At 35.7% G+C, this 18,548-nt stretch overlaps 1 long non-coding RNA gene across 1 annotated transcript in view; it reads right to left on the reverse strand.

Annotated features, from left to right (window-relative positions):
• LOC128627137 (uncharacterized) overlaps positions 1–18,548 on the reverse strand; it is a 176,592-nt gene that overhangs the window by 147,636 nt on the left and 10,408 nt on the right. The window contains exon 2 of the long non-coding RNA XR_008391248.1: positions 16,649–16,773. This is a non-coding gene — a long non-coding RNA (uncharacterized LOC128627137). The remainder of the gene's footprint in view (positions 1–16,648; positions 16,774–18,548) is intronic.

The following is an 18,548-nucleotide window of genomic DNA, read 5'->3' on the forward strand; positions in this document are numbered from 1 at the left end:
GTGCAGGCCTGTGAACCAATGGGTCACTGGTTAGATTCCGGTCAAGGCACATGCCTGGGTTGCAGGCCAGGTCCCCAGTAGGGGGCATATGAGAGGCAACCACACATTGATGTATATCTCCCTCTCTCCTTCCTCTCTCTCTAAAAATAAATAAGTAAATAAAATCTTTTTTTAAAAATTGATATAAATTAATATAAAGTGAATTTGTGAAAATATGACAATTTATTGAAACCTCAAATTTTTATTTTAAACACTCTTCTACATGTTTGAGTGGATACTATTGGATTTCCTGTTCATAGGACAATCATGTTGTAATATCCTTTTATATAAATATTTTAGAAAGACAATTTAGGTTTTCCTCTAGTATACTTGCTCAATATTTTTAAAAATTACTGGTACTTTAAAAAGTTTTTCTAAGCATTAAAAGTTATCAGTAATGCCACATAAAGGTTTAGAAGTATTGTCTGACTTGAGACAACCTCTATTATGTTTCTTTCCTTTATGCATTATTACAAGCATTTTGATGGTTTGTAGTATTACCACAGACTCATGCCCTAGACACACAGAAATTCTCATAAATTCTATTTCACATACCAAACCTCCAAATTTTTAAATTATAAACTAACTTCTTGAACTTCTATTTTCAGTAATGGAAGGCTAAGTTATTTAGACCTTGGCACTATTAGCAATTGGGGATGGAGAATTCTTTGTTGTGGAAGGCTGTCCTATGCATTGTAGAATGATTAGAGGGATTGCTGGTCTCTATCAACTAGATACCACTAGCTCCCCCAACCCCAACTGTAAAAACCAAAAATCCAGGCATTGCCAAATGTCTCTTGAAAGCAGAATCACCCCTACCTGAGAACCACTATTTGAGGCCATTTCTCCTGATGAAAACTAAAGATGCAGAATTTTTATAAAAATACAATCACCTTAAAGCACTGAGTTGACATAACAGAGAACTAGCAGGTCAAATTCTGAATGAAATATCAAGCCCAGTGCTATCTCTCTAGTAGGGAGAACATCAAATGTGTAAGCCAATTTTGACTTTAAGACATTTGTTACTTGGCAAATATAAGCTTCAGTTCAGAACAAAGGAAGGCAAAGAGCCCCATCTAAAGAGGGAGTTGTCTAAATAAAAAAAAGGTCTCCACATTAAGTTAGACTTCAAGGGCAATACCTAGAATGAAATCTGTTCTCCCCCTACCAACCTCACCCCTAGGACTTTGGCAAAGATTGCTTTGGCATTGAGAGGAGCAGAGGGATAAAAGGAAAGGAAAGGGGGAGAGGAACCTCTATTATCAGATGCAAAATAATAGCATTGGACTATTTTATCCCACTCACAAAAAAGTAACTCAAAATGGGTTAAAAACTAAAATATAATGCCTAAAACCATAAAACTCCCAGTCTTCCACTACCAAAAATCTTTGGCCAAGGCTGATCCTTATGGGAATTTGCTGACCAGGTTCTCATTACTTCAGTTGGCAAAAGCAAATGCAAATTATCCCTATAAGAAGGTAACTTTATTCTAAGCCTCCAGGACTTCCAAATAATTTTGCAATAGCAATGAAAAAGACAACCAAGCATGCATGGAAACAAAGCACTGTGGGCAAAAGGTGCCATAAATGAAATACAATTGAGAAAGACCATTAAGACTTCAAATATTAGCCCTGGCCAATGTGGCTCACTTAGTTGAAGTGTCATCCAAAAACCAAAAGGTCACAGGCTCAAGTCCCAGTCAGAGCACATGTCTGGGTTGCAGGTTTGGTTCCAGGTCCAGGTACTACAGAAAGTTCCCAGTCAGGGCATGTGCAAGAGGCAACAGATCAATGCTGCTCTTCCATATCAGTGTTTCTCTCCCTTTTTGTCTCCCTCCCTTCCCCCCTCTCTAAAATCAATAAGCATGTCCTTAGGTGAGGATTTAAAAAAAGACTTCAAATATTGGGTAAAGGAGGGATAAATGGTGATGAAAGAAGACGTGACTTGGAGTGGTAAACATACAATACAATATACAGATGATGTATTATAGAATTGTATACGTGAAACCTATGTAATTTATTAACCAATATCACCCCAATAAATTCAATAAGAAAGACTTTAGCCCTGGCTGGTGTGGCTTAGTGGATTGAGTGTCAGAACCAAAGGGCTGCCAGTTTGATACCCAGTAGGGCATATGAATGGGTTGCAGGCTGGGTCTCCATTTGGGGGAGTTGAGAAGGAACCACACATTGATGTTTCTCTCTTTCTCTCCCTCCCTTCCCCTATCTTTAAAATAAATTAATAAAATATTTTTTAAAAAAGAGAATCTTACCATTTGCAACAATATGGGTGAAACTTGAGGAAATTGTGCTAAGCAAAATAATTCAGACAAAGAAAGAAATACTATATGATCTCTTATATGTGGAATCTAAAAAAGTCAAATTCATAGAACCAAAGGGTAGTACAGTGGTTGCTAGGGGTGAGGGTGGCAGAAAATGGGGAGACATTGGTCATAGGTACAACTTTTAGTTATAAGATTAATAAGTTCTAGGGGCCTAATGTGAGTATTATAGTTAATGTATCCTGGAGTTTTATTAAGACAGTACATCTTAAGTGACATCACCACAAAAAATGGTAACTATGTGAGGTGATGGATACATTAATTAACTCAATTGTGGTAATCATTTCACAATATGTATGTATATTAAATCATCACATTGTACATGTTTAAAAAGTAAATTTTGCCCTGGCTGGTGTAGCTCAATGGATTGAGCATGGGCCTGTGAAGCAAAGGGTCACTGGTTCGATTCCCAGTCAGGGCATATGCCTGGGTTGCAGGCCAGTTCCCCAGTGGGGGGCACGTGAGAGGCAACCACACATGGATGTTTCTTTCCCACTCTTTCTCCTTCCCATCCCCTCTCTCTATAAAATAAATAGATAAAATTTATTAAATTAAATTTTATTTTATTTTTAAATATTTTATTTATCTATTTTTAGAGGGGAAGGGAAGGAGAGAGGGAGACAAATAATCAATGTATAGTTGCCTCTTATGCATCTCATGCTGGGAACTGGCCTGCAACCCAGGCATGTGCCCTGACTGGGAATCAAACCACGATCCTTTGGTTCACAGGCCCATGCTCAATCCACTGAGCTACACCAGCCAGAGCCTAAAAAGTAAATTTTAAAAATTATGATTTACCACCATGGCTGGTATGGTTCAGCAGATTGAATGCTGGCCTCCAAAGCAAAGAGTTTCTGATTTGATTCCTGATCAGGGCACATGCCTGGGTTGCAAGCCAGGTCCCCAGTCAGGGGAGCGTGCAAGAGGAAATCACACATTGATGTTTCTTTCCCCCTCTTTCTCCCTTCCCTTCCTCTCTAAAAATAAATAAATAGGACTTCCAGCCAAGATGGAGGCCTAAGTAGATACACTTTGCCTCCTTGTACAACTAAAAGAAGGACAATAAGCAAATTTAAAAATAAAAAATAACCAGAACTCCCAGAAATATAAAACTATATGGAAATTCAACAACCAAGGAGTTCAAGAGAAAACATTTATCCAGACCAGTAGGAGGGGCAGAGACATGCAGCCAGGGTAGAGAGAACATGCAACAAGGTGGCAGCTGGCAAAGCAGGCAGTCCCACATTTGCATGCAGATAAACTGGGAGGAACAAGTGGGAATCAAGACAGACAGCACAACACAGGGTTACAGTGTGGGGGAAATAAAGCCTTAAAATCTCTGGTTGAAAAAACCTGTGGGGGCTGTGGCAGTGGGAGAAACTCCCAACCTCACAGGAGAGTTCACTGGAGAGACCAACAGGGTCCTAGAACTTCCACAAACCCACCCACCTGGGAATCAGCACCAGAAAGGACCGATTTGCTTGTGGGTAGCAGGGGAAGTGACTGAAAGTCAGCCGAGAGCTGAGCAAGAAGCATTGTTCCCTCTTAGACCCCCCCATTCAAAAGCACAAAACAGCCGGTGGGTTACCCCACCCTGGTGAATACCTAAGTCTCTGCCCCTTACATTGTAATAGGCATGCCAAGACAAAGAAATATGGCCCAAATGAAAGAACAGATCAAAGCTCCAAAAATAGAATTAAGTCATAACAAGATAAAACACTAGTAATCAGGATGCTCACAGAAATGGCTGAGTATGGTCACAAAATAGAGGACAAGATGAAGGCTTATGCACAGTGAAACAAAGAAAAATATACAGGGAACCAACAGTGAAGGGAAAGAAACCAGTACTCACACCAATGATTTGGACCAGAAGGAAGAAATTGACATTCAACCAGAACAGAATGAAGAAACAAGAATTCAAAAAAATGAGGAGAGGCTAAGCAACCTCTGGAAAACTTTAAATGTTCCAATATCCAAATCATAGGGGTGCCAGAAGGAAAGGAGGAAGAACAAGAAGCTGAAAAATTATCCCCCCCAAAAAAGGAAGAAGAACTTCCCCAATCTGGCAAAGGAAATAGACTTCCAGGAAGTCTAGGAAGTTCAGAGAGTCCCAAAGAAGTTAGACCCAAGGTAGCACACACCAAGGCACATCATAATTACATTACCCAAGATGAAAGATAAGGAATCTTTTTTTTTTCAATTTTTAAAAAAATTTTATTTTATTGATTATGCCATTACAGTTGTTCTATTCAGAATCTTAAAAGCAGCAAGAGGAAAGGAGACAGCTATCTAAAAAGGAGTTCCCATAAGACTGTCAGCTGATTTCTCAAAAGAAACCTTTCAGGCAAGAAGGGGCTGGAAAGAAGTATTCCAAGTCATAAAAATCAAGGACCTACAGCCAAGATTGCCCTACCCAGCAAAGCTATCATTTAGAATAGAAGGGCAGATAAAGTGCTTCCCAGATAAGATCAAGTTAAAGGAGTTCATCATCACCAAGCCCTTATTATATGACATGTTAAAGACACTTATCTAAGAAAAAGAAGATCAACACTATAACAGTAAAATGACAACAAACTCACAACCATCAATAACTGAACCTAAAATAAAAACAAACCAAGCAAACAATTAGAACAGGAACAGAATCACAGAAATGGAGATCACATGGAGGGTTATCAGTGGGGAGCTGAAGAAGGAAAAATAGGAGAAAAGGTATAGGGAATAAGAAGCATAAATGGTAGGTACAAAATAGACACAGAGAGGTTAAGAACAGTGTAGAAAATGGATAAGACAAAGAACTTGTACGTATGACCCACAGACATGAACTAATGTTTGGGGTAGAATGCTGGTGGGAAGGGGGTTGCAGGGCAGAGGGCAATAAAGGGGAGGAAAAAATGGGACAACTGTAATAGCATAATCAATAAAATATACTTAAATATAAAAAAATAAAAATTTATAAGTCTTTTAAAAATAAAAAATTAAAATTATGACTTACAAAGCCAAAGGGGGGTAGGATTGAGGATGGGAGGTGGCTGTGGGTGGAAAGGAGGAAAGTGGTGGCAGGAAAATGGAGACAATTGCACTTGAAAAACAGTAAAAAAAAAGTTATTGCAATGTATACTCTACTTCAGAAAAGTTCTTAAAAAGCTGTTGTGTATACACCATCTGACATTAGTGAAGCAAATATCTGTAACTAAAATAATTATCACAATGCTCATTATATTCATATGCTACAGTCTAAATACTTGTGTCTCCCAAAAGTTCTTATGTTGAAGTGCAAATTCCCAATTTGATGGTATTTACAAATAGGGCCTTTGGGATATAATTAGGCCTCATTGGTGGAGACCTCAGGAATGGGATTAGTAGTCCTTATAAGAGACATGAAAGAGTCCTAGCTGGTGTGGCTCAGGGAATTGAGTGCCAGCCTGAGAATCAAAGGGTCGCCCACTGGATTACCAGTTTAGGGCACATGCGTGGGTTGAGGGCCACATCCCTGGTAGGGGTGCATGAGAGGCAACCACACACTGATGTTTCTCTCCCTCCCTTTCTCCCTCCCTTCCCCTCTCTAAAATAAATAAATAAAATGTTTAAAAAATGAGAAAAAAAGAGACATGAAATAGATTATCTCTTTCTCCACTATGTGAGCAAGACACTGGCTATCTCCAAACCAGGAAGAGGGGTCTTTACCAGACACTAAATCTGCCAGCACCTTGATCTTGTACTTACCAGCCTTCAGAAAATGTCTGTTTAAGCTACCAAGTTTGTGGTATTTTGTTATAGTAAAACAACAACTACTTACAAGACCTAAGAAAGATACAAGTAAAACTGCACTATACTTTCTTACAGAGATACATGTAAAAGACTGTATGTCAAGCAATGTAACTGTGGAAATGTTTATTAAATGCTTTAGGAAAATGACAAATTTCTAAGCAACCAGGGTCAGTATGACCAATTCATACATAACATAATACTATTATTAGGGCACTAGTGTATTTTTTCTCTCTTAGTGGTACAAAAATGGTGCATTGTGCAATTGATGGTATTTTAGATTCAATGAAAAATGGTATTTGAAGAGATAAACTAAATTTCCAAAACTGATGAAAGATATCAACTCACATATTCAAGAAGGCAAAGAATTCCTAAGTAGTATAAATAAAAGGAAATCTACACTTAAACATATGATCATGAAACTGTTTATAATCGATTGAAAAGAGAAAGATCTCAAAAGCAATCACAGAAGGGTATGTACTAGCAGGGAAAAGATTACCTTCAAAAGGTCAGATGCCAGGTTCATGAAGTGGAATGTTCAGTATTGTTAAGGTGACAATCCTCCCAGATTGACTCGTATTCAATAGAATTCTTACCAGAACTTTCATAGTCTTTTGGCAGAAAATTGACAAGCCATCCTGAAATTTATGTAGAATTGCAAAAGAATGCTAAAACAATTTTGAAAAAGAACCAAAGCTGCACAACTTATACTTCCCAATTTCAAAACTTAATATAAAGGTATGTCAGTAGTTATCAACACAATGTGGTACTGGCAGAAGTGTAGACATACAGGTCATTAGAATTAATAATACAGAATTAATAATATATTGGAATAGTTAGAATTAATAGTATAGAAATAAGTCTTCATATTTATGTTCAACTGATCTTCAACAAGTGTGCAAAGAAAATTCACTGAAGGAAAGAACAGACTTTTTAATGAGCACTACCAGAAAAACTGGATATCCATATGCCCAGAAGATGAGACTTTTATTTCACACTACACACAAAGTTAACACAAAATAATCACAGACATAAATGTCAGAGATAAAAACAAACTTTTAAAAGAAACACAGGTAAATGGGACAACTATAATTGAACAACAATAAAAAAAGAAACCAGGTATTATCTTCAAAACCTTGAATTAGGTGAAAATTTCAGGGTTTTTTAAAAATTATATTTTATTGAGCTGTGGCTGCTGTAGCTCAGTGGATTGAGCATAGGCCTCCAAGCCAAGAAGATGCCAGTTCAACTCCCAGTCAGGGCACATGCCTGGGTTGTGGGCCAAGTCCCCAGGAAGGGATCCATGAGAGGCAACTACAAATTGATGTTTCTCTCCCTCTCTTTCTTCCTCCCTTCCCCTCTCTCTAAATATAAATAAACAAATAAATTTTTTAATTTATATTTTATTGATTATGCTGTTAAAATTGTCCTGATTTTCCCCCTTTGCTCTTCTCTACCCAGTATCCTCATTTCCTTAGGCAATCCCCCCACCCTTTTCATGTCCAGAGGTTATGCATGTAAATTCTATTGCTACTCCCTTTCCTGTACTTTACATTCCCATGGCTATTCTGGAACTAACTATTTGTACTTCTTAATCCCCTTATCTCTCACCCATTCTCCCACACCTGCCCTCCCATCTCTCCTTCACCAAATTAGGGAAGTTTTCTTTCATTATTTTTTCAAATAGATTTCCAATTTCTTGCTCTTTTTCTTCTTCTTCTGGCACCCCTATGAAGCAAATGTTGCATTGCTTAAAGTTGTCCCACAAGCTGCTTACACTAGCCTTGCTTTTTTTTTTTTTTTTAGCAGGAGGTGGGGGGGTAAAATCTTTTCTCTTCTTGTTCCAATTGTTTTGGGGTTTTTTGTTCCGCCTTATGTTCCAAATCACTGATTTGATTCTTTACTTCATCTGCTCTACTGTTGTTCCCCTATAATTTTTCTTTATTTCAATTAGTGTATCCTTCATTTCTGATTGGATCTTTTTTATGCTGTTAAGGTCCTCACTAAGTTCTTTTAGCCTCCTTATAACCAGTATTTTGAACTCTGCATCTAATAAATTGCTTATTTCTATTTTCTTTAGCTATTTTTCTCGAGTTTTGGTCTGTTCTTTCATTTGGGCCATGTTTCTTGGTCTATGTATTTTGGCAGCCTCCCTGTGTTTGTTTCTATGTATTAGCTAGAACTGCCTTGACGATGTGATCTGTAGCTGTCCACTGGATGAGCTGGCCCCTGGGGTTTCTGGAGTAATGCAGGCAAAGATCAGCCCCCACCTGTGTTTTGCCTGGGGCCACCCTGCCTCACCTGTAAAGCAATCTGAGATGGCTGCTACTTGTGCTGAACTTGGAGATTTCCAGGTAAAGAAGCCAAGCTGTGAATTTAATCTGGCTGTGCTAGGGCTCACAGAAGCCAGCTATTGCTTATTTGATAGGATTTATGAGCCAAGACCAGCCATTCTTATGGACAAGCAGCTTGGGTGGGCCAGTAAAATTGGGTGGAGCAAAGCCTCTAGGGGTCTCCAAGGTCAGTGTTAGCCAGCTTGATGGAATCTCAGATATGGCACCACTCTGCTGGTTCTATGGGCAGAGGGCCCAGAAAAGGGACAATGGCCTCTGCTATCCTACATGCTAGACACCTCAGCCTCCTCCTCCATGCCACTGGTGCCCCTCAAGCCTCCACCTTGTCGCTGGAGCCCCAAGAGAGTGAGTAAAAGTAAGTGAGTCCATGTGTGGGTACTTTAAGAGGAACTGTTTGGAGCTCCAGAGTTTCTTCTACTGACTCAATCCCCACTAGTTTTTTCAGCCAGAAGTTGTGGGGACTTATCTTCCTGGCACTGGAACCCTGGGCTGGGAGCCCTGGTGTGAGACTGGGACTCTTGCTCCAGAGATATCCCTCCCAAATTTTTATTTACCACACATGTGATGGACCAGCCCATTCTGCATCCCTGCCCCTCCTACAAGTCTGGATGGATGTGGTTTCTTTAATTCTATAGTTGTCAGACTTCCATTCAACTGGATTTCTATTGGTTCTTAGTGATGGTTGTTCTATATTTTAGTTGTAATCTCATTGTGGTTGTGCAAAGAGGCAAGCCATGTCTGCCTATACCACCTTCTTGACAGGAAGATGGCAAAAATTTCTTATAGATATGACACCAAAAACATGATTCATTAAAAAAAATTTGGACAAATTAGACCTCAACAAAATTTAAATCTTTTGCACTTCAAAAGACTGATGTCGTCTCACAATGACTGGCCTAATGCTAAATTGTTCAAGGGAAGTGTTCATGGAAGCAATCAGGTTGTATATCACAGAATGGAGACAATCTAGCAATATGTTTTATTTAATCAATATAAACAAATAATCAAAGTTGAAAAATTCATTATATTTCTGTGGCCATTAAAAATATTGTGTGTCCTGCCCTGGCTGGTGTAGCTCAGTGGATTGAGCATGGGCTTGTGAACCAAAGGATCGAGGTTCGATTCCCAGTCAGGCCACATGCCTGGGTTGCAGGCTAGTTCCCAGCAGGGGATGCACAAGAGGCAACCATACATTGATATTTCTCTCCCTCGCTCGTTCCCTTCCTCTCTAAAGATAAATAAATAAAATCTTTAAATATATATATATAGTGTGTGTGTGTGTGTGTCCTGAAATAGAGAACAGGTAGACAGTGACCAGAAGGGAGAAGGGATGGAATTTCAGAGGAAAAAAGGAAGGATTTACAGGAACTAGTATAAAGGACACATGGACAACAACTAAGGGGGGTGGAAATGAGAGTGGGGTGGGGAGCACTGGGGGGTGGGCTGGGATGGGAGTAAAAGACAAAAAACTGTACTTGAACAACAATTAAATAAATTTTAAAAAATATATTGTGTCTCTTCCTTTCTACCCAGGCTTCTATTCCCAAATCTTAGGGCCAGGTCAGAGCAACAAAAGTCCATTTTACCAGATATTACTTACTTCAGTATACCTAAAATACAATAATGCTTCTACATTTCAAATGTACAGATAAGTCACATAGCTCAAAACACACTGAGCCAGGCTGAAAAATGGAGCATTTAATGGCCCCAGTTTAGTTTATGGCTACTTCACAAAACCTACCAATGTTATAAAAAAATTAAAATTTCTTCTATAATTAATAAATTGACATTTTGTCTTTCCATTTCTAATTCCTTAATTCCAATTCCCATGATAATTTATATTAAAATATCTTTGGAGGATTAATATTCCAGTTATAATTTTAGATGAAAATAATAATGGATTATACATATAAATAACTGCCTAATCAGGAATGAAATTTTAATCACAGAAAACATGTTTAATAGAAATTTTAACTACTAATCCCATAATTATGGTGTTAGGGGAATAGAAATAAAATTTCAAGGTGGCTAAATAACAAATTCAAGAACTTTAAGCAATTTTTAAGAAACTAAAACACTGAAATAAAAACTAGCTTAAAATTGTGTTTATAAAATTAGGTATAATTATACATTACCATTCTACATTTTCATATAAGTTAATAGACTATTACTCAGTCTATTATTCAGTCTAATTTTTCTGTACAGAAAAATTTTTGTATACTTTTTAAGACAATAAAATAGCAACAAAACAATTTTTAGTTATAATATAAATAAATCTTATTCATTAAAGAAACTAAATTTAAAAGCACTAGAACTCTGAGATACTAATTAGTCTGCTTTTACATAGGTGTAAATTATGACAGCATAATTCTGTGATCCTTATATATGCAAAGCTTCTATTAAATTTGATGGTTTTACCTTCATTAGGAACACATAATTACTCTATCTTTTGCAATTCTATTATTAGTTTGAGGATCTCATAATAACTCTGTTAAAAAACTGGGGCCCTACATTTCCATATCTGATAATTTTCAATGAAGGGACATCATTTTACTAAGGTAATAACTAAATTTTGTTCAAGTTCTCAAATTTTGAATATACCACATTAAAGAGCACCCACTTTATTTTCAGTTGCTTAGGTGGATAAGATTAAAGAAAATGCAGTTGTACTATAAGAATTTTCTGCCATTCAACTACCAGTGTAGTTATGTATGAAGAATTCTTACTAAGTTAAAAGAGAACAGAATGCATATCAAAGCAAAATTGACCCCCTGTATTCAGTTTTACCAATGGAAAGATTCAAGATTCCAATCACTATGGACCATTTTAAATACTAAAGGAAGAAATTTAACTATGCAAACTAGGCTCAGACAACTGTTCAAGGAGGCTATAGAAATGATATGAGTTTTATGCCTGATGGTAAATCATTCTAAAGATGTTTTTAATCTGAAAAATTATATCATCATTATGAATTCTACTCTGGAATACAAAAGCAGGAATTACACTGTGTTGTTAAAATGTTAGCAACTGCATTTCATTTTTTGAAAAGGCAATTTAGTTTTCCTGAAATAAAGAGTTGATTATATCTCTTATTAGTGTTACAAGAATTTGATATATCACAAAGTATGAGTTACAGCATGTGCCAACTATCAACCAGGAAAAATGAACCTGATTCATAATTCACTTTGAGAATGTCTATTTAGTCAATCAAGTGATTTGTAATCATGAAGGCTGCCAGAAATTGAATGAATAATGAGCCACAGTAAAATCCCTGGATTTTTTTAGTATTCTTATTTCATTATATGACTTTTATTGCTATTTCTAATTGCTGTTTCTCAGCAGCACAAATTAAATCACATATTTACTTAGAAATATTTGACTATTAAATAGGCTAAAGGATAAAGAAATTGAGTGACCAGAGTACTTAATTCTTCCTACAAAATTAAAATTCTTAGTGTTTATAGCTTGAGCAAAGAAAACTTCACTCTTTCTAACCTCCTCAACATTTGCCTCATTTAATCTAAATTATTTAGTGAATATGATATGTCAGCATAGCTCATTCTAATTTAGTGTATTTTCTTAAGTTGTTTTATATAGTCCAAAGCAAATAAAAATTTGACAGAATCTAGTTAATATCAGAAACATTAAGCTTTCTTTCAATATCTTCATTGCACAGCATTTCTTCAATTAAAATTATACTCTGATGGCCAAAGAACATTTGATCTCTAACTCATATAATTTTACTAAATTATAAATAGAGAAAATATGAACCAACTTAAAGCTTGGCATATTACTAAAGGAGTAATATGATAAATTGGCATTTTTCAAAATATAAAACTATTAACCTGTGTAAGATTTTGTCATTCTGATAATACTGGTCATTATAAGCATTTTAATCAGGAATGTATTACTATTTTAAAGCAAATAGAATCTTAAATGTGATAATAGGCTTTTTTTAATTACTTTTCATAATTTTCAAGCAGAAGAGTCCTTTTCTAACTTTAGATTGACTATAATACTGAAGTATATGTGGACCTCCTTAAGGAAAGTCCTTGAGTCAAGATCTATCATACTCATTGAAATAAAATATTTATGAAAAATCAACTATCTAAATTTTATGGGTAAATTTCCAACAATAATTGTTTGGTTGTTCAAGATAACAAAATTCCAGACATACACTATACATTGTCTACAAGAAGCTATTATTATTATGGTGATACCTCAAGAAACTGTTTTCCACACTTAATGGCCCCTGAAAAGTGTAGCAATATTCCACCTTAGAATTCACTCTATCACCATTATCATACCAACTGTGAGAATCATCTTTTCTTTCCTATCAAGATTAGCCATTAATTCATTTGTACAGTCATTCATTTGTTCAAAAATTGCTTATTAAAAATGTACTGTGTTCCCCACTGTGCTAAAAACTGAGGATAAAAAAATTAGACACACAGCCTTTGTACTTGCCCTTAAGAAATCTATAGTTTAGTTAGAAAGAGACATATAAATAAATAAGTATAATAAAGCATAGGTTCTAGAATATACCTATGTAACAGAAAGGCTTAAAGAAGGTAAGGTTCTGCCTTGGCTGGTGTGTCTCAGTGGATTGAATGCTGGCCTATAAACCAAAGGGTTGCTGGTTCAATTCCCAGTCAGGGCACATGCCTGGGTTGCAGGCCGGCCAGCTTCCAAGGAGGGGGCATGCAAGTGGCAACCACACATTGATGTTTCTCTCCCTTTTTTTTCTCCCTCCCTTCCCCTCTGTCTAAAAATAAATAAATAAAATATTTTTTTAAAAAGAAGGTAATGTTCAATGGCAGAGACCAGTAGTCAGGAAAGGCTTCAGAGAAATAACAAAGCTCAGTCTTAAATAAAAATATGCTACTTACCAGGGATCAGAGAGGAAAGATCATAATGGTAAGAAGGAAAACATTAATGAAGATAAAAGGTACCAAATAACTAATCATGGTAGGATGAATATGGTAGCTATTCAATTTAACTAAGGTCAACATGTAAGGAGTATATATGATGTTGAGTGGTAATGCTGCCAGAGGTAAGCCTGAAATAGTATGCAATGGCTCGATAACAAAAGACCTTGTACATACACTAAAGGGAACACAATTTATATCTTATAAACAATAGAAACAATTAAAGGATTTTTAAGTATAAAAATCACTGGATCACAGATTTCCATATGTCTAAACAACTTGTTCATTTGGCTTTACTCAACAATGGTCAAACTGACATTTCACATTCATGCAGCTTAACACAGCACTCTTAAATAGGCGGTCTGAGCAGAAACCCTAGGATCAGACAGTCCGTGTTTGGAATCCTGGGTCAGCCACTATCCTTATGTAAATTATAAAGCTCTTTGAGCCTGTTTCCTTATCTATAAACCTGGGATAATTACTTCTACCCATATAACTGTTGTGAAGATATAATAAGATACACTTAAGCATAGAGCTGAGTAAATATTAATTACTCAAAAAATAGTATTTTATTATTATATCTATACTAGAAAGTATTCCAGCTATGATAAACTCAAGTTTATACACTAACAATGCTGTTAGACTTGCATTATTAAAGAAATTTCCAAAGTCTAGTCCAACTGAAAATGTTTGAGATAGGCTTAATATGAAAATAATAATAATACTGAGATGTATGGTATGAAAATAATGTATGCAAGAGACTAAATTTTGAAAAATGTATCAAGTTACACTGAATAATTATGTATAGATCATGGGACAGGAGGGTCCAATCTTAACATAGAAATACTCAGGGTGTTTTTGAGGAAAAGAAAATTGTATAATAAAACCTTTTCTCAAACTATACTGTCATGTTATTTTTTTATTTCATGGCCTCTTAGAAAAACACATAGTACTGGTTGTAAGGCTAGTTATAATCACGTAATCTCGTATACCTGTAATATAAGGATCCTCTCCTTACAGTTAGGACTTTCATCTGACTTCAGTAAATCCTACCAGTCTATAACTTTGAGATTTGTTTATACAATGAAAGAAGAAATCAGAAACATAATAATAACAACAAAAAAGGCAGAATACTAGCAAAGCAAGACTACAAAATTTACTTTGATAACCTGACAATGGAGATGACTCAGTTAAAAACAACTAGAAGAAAGAGGATCAAAGCAATATTAGTAACTATATCAAGTTATTTATATATACTCCCATATATACAAGTACATATATACGTATATATACACATACCTCATAGTTAGATGAGGTTGGGTCAAATTATAAAAGTAATTAGTACAGTAAAATGAACTTATGATTATTAAATATACATGAAATAATATTGACCTGAACTACAGATTGCTAAGCAGATACACTACTAACTCTTACAATATTAAACATAGTAGTCATCCACTATATCTCTGAGATAGTAAGGATTAATGATGGTTACCAGTTGAAAAAATAAAATGGAAGAAAATCTTTACATTGATACTACAGTTATCCTGAAATTTCCTGAAATCAGTACTATATTTTAAGTAAGTATAGAACAGGTAATTCTGTTCTAGTCAATATTCATTCAAATAAAAGTCATGAATTATAGCTGGTATGTGTTACATGGAAATAAGAATGCAAGTAAAAGGGAAGCTAATCAAACTGCTTTTAAGTATATTCTTAAACACCAAATTATTACTTCCATTCTCTTTCACTGTTAGGTTGATTTCTGTGTGATCCTTTACATTTAAATAATGAATAATTATGATTAAATATCCTAATAATATCTCATAAAAAAGTTTAAACCAAACTATCATTTGATAACCCTGGAAACTTAAAATAATACTAACACAATCTTTCCTGTATGAAAATGACACTGACTCACCATCAGTAGAAATGAGTTTCAAGTTGTTTTTCCACAATGGAAATGGACTTGCTGATCTAGCCAATTCTCTTGCCAAAGTACCCTGGTGAACAACAGCTTATAGCTGAAGGATGAGTGTAACCATAGTCACAGAAAACAACTAAATTAAATAACCAGTATAGAAATCAAACTTATGCCTTGGTCCCCAATCACTATGTTTTCATGAACTAAAGTCACAGAAATATCTAAATACTATATAATACTTACATACAAAATTGTACATTGATTTACTTGGGCACATTCACTGTATTCTATATACAAGTATACTTATCTAAAAATACAATCAAAGCCTGACCTCTAACCCTAAGTAAAAATGTTCTTAGCTCTGTTAACTAATACAGATGGCTTCTGACAAGTAAAATCAGAAGTATATAATGAAAATGCTCAAAACATGAAAACATGCCAACTTCATATTCCTCATCTCCAGTAGCAATAACTGAGGAAATTACAGAATATTTTTGTGCCCTGGCTGGTGTGGCTCAGTGGACTAAGCACTGGCGTGTAAACCAACAGATTGCCAGTACGATTCCTAGTCAAGGCACATGCCTGGGTTGCGGGCCAGGTCCCCAGTAGGGGGAGCATGAGAGGCAATCACACATTGATGTTTCTCTCTCTTTCTGTCTCCCTCCCTTCCCCTCTTTCTAAAAAATAAATAGATTTTTTTCAAAAAGGATACTTTTGTTAATGTTAGCAATATTCTCGATATTACTAAATGTAATATGACCACAGACAAAACTACTTTGACATTTCCCAGAATTCTGAAAAATACATGTACTTTTTACAAAGAAAGCATATTTTTATTGGCTCCAGTGTTCATTCATGTTAATACATAGAGAGATTTTATAATTAAATATTCCTGATATGAAATTTTATGAGTTGCCAGTTGAATTTCCATAAGAGCTGGTTAATTATTATTGAAGACTGAGCTTTTAAATATAAGTAAAATTAATATTACGTGCTTCTTTATCATTAAAGGGAATAAAAAATAGACTAATATCTGTTAAAATCAGTAAGAAGCAGTTAACAACTATACACAATTCAAACAAATTCACATTGCTAAGTACCTACAATAAGCAAGGCACTCTCTATTTGGGAGTTCTGTGAACAGGTAGTACACATCTCAAAGAAATCACAATATCAACACTATTGAAAAATTCCACTTTCAGTTCTACATAGTTGTTTGCAATAACAAATAGATAAATTCTAACCCAAATCCTCTGCCAGAACAGAAAGGATGAAGTGGAAAAGCATGGCATCATACCAGATCATGGTGTTTACCACACACAGCAATGAGGCTCTGGAGCTCCTCTTGCAAGTGATGATGAGGAAATATCAATACAAATGTTAAGAACATCAACTAAGACTGTGATGTAGATCCACCATCACCTGTAAACAAATAAACTTTGTTAATTTTAAAACTCTATACAAATGTTTCCAGTCATGATTCCATTTAAATGAGTCATACTCTTTTAACAACTCTTTATTATATTCCTTACCATCATCTTACATCAATTTACTGAAATTGGGAGTCTTTCACTAGACTGTAACTCTTCTTTATTTTTTATTTATTATATTTTTATCCTCACCCCCAAACATTTTTTCATTGCTTTTAGAGAGAGAGGAATTATGAGGGGATAGGAGAGAGAGAAACATTGATTGATTGCCTCACATATGCTCCTGGCCCTGGGATCATACCTGCCCAGACCAAGGACTGTAAGCAACCAGACCAGGGACTGAACCCCACAGCCCAGGTTTGTGCCCTGACCAAGAATCGAACCCGCACCCTTTCAGGTATGGGACAATGCTCCAACCAACTGAACCACACCAGCCAGAACTAGACTGCAATCTCTTAAAGTTCCTCTTTATTTTGGTCTCCCATTTTCACATGCCCAGCTGAACACCTTACAAGTTGTAAATGCTTAATAAACATGTGATAAATTGAATTTAACTGGTCGTCTTACTCCTTTGCTCGTCATACCCAAAATTATTACTTATTCAGCCACCATTCTTGATTTAAAAAAAAAGATTATTCATTCAGCAAACATTTTGCTTGAATACCTACTGGGTACCATGTTAAGTACAATGGATACTGGTGTAAGTAACACATTATTCCTGCCCTTAAATAACTCAATCTAATAAGAATGGTAAAGATGGAAATTAGCCACTATAATACCCTATAATCAGTTTACGACAAATTTTTAGAAAGTTCTATAAATACTAAAATGCTTAGAATGAAAGATCCATAGAGGAAAAGTCATGTGAAGTGAGTACTAATGAATGAGCAGCTGCTGGACAGAGGACAGAAAGGGCATTCTTAGTTGAGGGAAGAGGTGAAAAATTATTGAGGTGCAAAAGGGTACACAATATTCTGAGAACTTCAAGAGACTTTTGGGAAAGTAGCAGATGAGAAAAAAAGGCATGAGAAAGATCATAGAAATGCCTTATTATGCTAAAAAACTGGACCTCTGTACTGACTAAAGGAGGTAAGCCAGGAGAGTGACATGATCATTAAAAAGATCTTGACAGCAGTGGGAAAGATAGGAGAAAGACAAGACTGAAGGCAAAGGACCAAATCACATGAGATAAAGCTGATTTGACCTAATGGTTTACATAATTACAGTGGCCCAATTCATCACTAATGGCCATTAGATCTGTTATCCAAGGATCTCAAACTTAGATATATATTTAGAGAATATATAAACTAACAAATTTTAGAAAACTGTTTATGTGATATAACCTCAATGAAAAATCATGGCAGAAATTGCATAGGAATTACATCAAGATGCCAAAATATTAATAATGACTAGCTCTGGGTAGTGAGATTACAGGTCATGTTTTTCTTCTTGTTACTGATGTATTTCAAATATTCTACATGATAATATTCAAAATAAATCCTATGGCGATTACTTGAAACTTAGTTAAAACTGGCATTAACGCTAAAGGGCCAAAGCCAGGATTCCTTGACAACATAACTGGCCCAGAAGCCTCCCTTTAGCACCATTATACATATAATATTCATTCCTTCATCAGGACCTAAACCCGTGCCCTTTTTGCTTCTGAAACATCCTCTTGCCTTGGATGTCTACCTATATCCCAACTTCATCATACCACCAGCTATACCAATCTTGTACATGTCATACCAATAGCTCATTATATGCCCC

The sequence above is a fragment of the Artibeus jamaicensis genome, unplaced genomic scaffold (assembly GCF_021234435.1).
Source record: "Artibeus jamaicensis isolate MK-2021 breed Jamaican fruit bat unplaced genomic scaffold, CSHL_Jam_final contig_3214, whole genome shotgun sequence".
Taxonomy (NCBI): domain Eukaryota; kingdom Metazoa; phylum Chordata; class Mammalia; order Chiroptera; family Phyllostomidae; genus Artibeus; species Artibeus jamaicensis.